The 2307-nt window shown below is 41.7% G+C and overlaps 1 non-coding gene across 1 annotated transcript; it reads right to left on the reverse strand.

The window, feature by feature from the left end:
- Positions 1 to 590: 590 nt before the first annotated feature.
- Trnas-cga (transfer RNA serine (anticodon CGA)) lies at positions 591 to 665 on the reverse strand. Its single transcript has one exon. It is a non-coding gene; the product is annotated as a tRNA-Ser (tRNA).
- Between the last annotated feature and the right edge of the window lie 1642 nt (positions 666 to 2307).

The following is a 2307-nucleotide window of genomic DNA, read 5'->3' on the forward strand; positions in this document are numbered from 1 at the left end:
GCATTTGGTTTTCGCACTATTCCGCATGCCACCACACGACATTAATCATTACAGCGAAGCCTTAAAGTAAATAGAACGCGGCGCGAATGCTTACGCCGAAAGCAAATTAGCAACTACTTCCGAAGAACTTTTTTTTTTCAATTTAGTGGCTTTCGTTTTGTGACCATTCAGCCATTTCAGTAATAGAAAGCCGATACGACAGTGTAATGGAGATAATTTTCTTGCTATTTATGACAATACAAACGTAAGGACAACACTAGTATTGAAACTTCCTAGCAGATTAAAAGTGTCTGCCGCACCGAGGCTCGAACTCGGGACTTTTGCTTTTCGCCGGCAAGTGCTCCACCAACTGAGCTAACAAAGCACGACTCACGCACCGTCCTCGTGGCTTTACTTCTGCCATTACCTCGTCTCTGCCTTCCAAACTTTACAGAAGCTCTCCAGCGAACCTTGCAAAACCAGCACTCCTGAAAGAAAGGATTTTGCGGAGACATGGCTTATCCACAGCCTAGGGAATGTTTCAAGAATGAGATTTTCACTCTGCACCGAAGTGTGCGCTGATATGAAACTTCCTGGCAGATTAAAACTGTATGCCGGACCGAGACTCGAACTCGGGACCTTTGCCTTTCGCGGGCAAGTGCTCTACCAACTGAGCTACCCAAGCACGACTCACACCCCGTCCTCACAGCTTTAATTCTGCCATTACCTCGTCTCCTGCTTGGGTAGCTCAGTTGGTAGAGCACTTGCCCACGAAAGGCAAAGGTCACGAGTTCGAGTCTCGGTTCGGCACACAGTTTTAATCTGCCACGATTTTCATATCAGCGCACACTCCGCTGCAGAGTGAAAATCTCATTCTGGAAACACTAGTATTGTCAGACGTTCTTTATTTTCCGAAATGTCCCGTATTTCCGGCATAATTTTAAATGTTCCGTCGGACTGGTTCTGTCCCGTAATTGAACCTTGTTCGATTATTATTGCGAAATCTTCCGCGCTACAACTGGCAAGCACCTATTACCTACGCACGTACCACTTGAAGGTACTACCAGTTCGACTACCAATCTATGATACTGCTGGGCGGGGCCGACATTCACCGACCACAACCTCTCGCGCGGCGCCGCGCATCTCTGTTTACCTCTGTTGTTTGTTTTACATTCTTGTATTTGTTTATTATCCATCTCATCTTCTTTCTACAATTTTGTGTTTGACATTTTCGTTCACTTGCTAACTCGTTTAAATGCTGTGTCACAGCTTGTTAACAATTCTGTAAGGATTGTTTAATTCCACTCTTGATTCTCATTCTAGTTTAAAACTTCGTAAATTGTTTTGCGAGAGCTGCTGGGTGTAGAACGTGTTCCGCTTGTGAATTGTTTCTGAAATTGTGGACAAAACAAGTCATTTAATTGACAGTGACACAGATATCGTCTAGGTGTGGTGGAATATCTTCTAAGAAAGCTAAAAGGCTTTCTAAGCAAAATCCGAATTGGGAAAGTAATTATTCCTCGTTAAGATAAGTAGAAGAAAACTCGTACAAGGCGTACTGTCGCCTGTGCAATAAAGATTTCTCATGCGCTCATGAAGGCGTTGCTGATGTAAAACAATATACAACTACTAAATCTCATGTGACTGTTGTTAGCGAGAGAGCATCAAGTACCTTATCCAAATATTTCTCGAAGCCCGAACCATCTGCCTCGGAGACGGACAAGGATACTACTGGGGAACTTGCATCTGTTTATCACACGGTGAAGCATTCTCTTGGTTACAATAGTATGGATTGTTTCACAAATTATTACCTTATATCTGCAGATTCAAAAATTGCTCAAAGTTTTATCTCTGGAAGAACAAAAGCGGAAGCCATTGTATACGAAGTACTGGCCAAAGAATCTGTTAAAAATATTTTAAAGATTATCCAAAAAAATCTATACTTTTCTACAGCGATAGATGCAAGTAAAAAAAAGAAAGTTTCCGATTTGCTTACGATTCTTTGATTATAATGCTTGGGTTGTGACCCGTCTCCTGGAATTTGTAGAATAACGATGAATGTGGATATCAAGTTTCGATGTTATTAAGAGACACGTTGGGGAAGAATGGAGTGTCCTTAAAGAAAATTTCGACATTCGCCGCTGACAACACTAATGTAAACTTCTGTAGAAAGCATTCCATTTATACACTTCTTTTAGCTGAAAATGATAAAATTGTCAAGGCTGGTTGCCCTGTCCATATTCTCCACAATGCTGTAAAATACACTACTGACAAACTGGAAGTGGATGTAAAAAGTTTGCTACTGAAAATGTGCAGTCACTTCAGTAG

Source organism: Schistocerca nitens, chromosome 1, assembly GCF_023898315.1.
Source record: "Schistocerca nitens isolate TAMUIC-IGC-003100 chromosome 1, iqSchNite1.1, whole genome shotgun sequence".
Taxonomy (NCBI): domain Eukaryota; kingdom Metazoa; phylum Arthropoda; class Insecta; order Orthoptera; family Acrididae; genus Schistocerca; species Schistocerca nitens.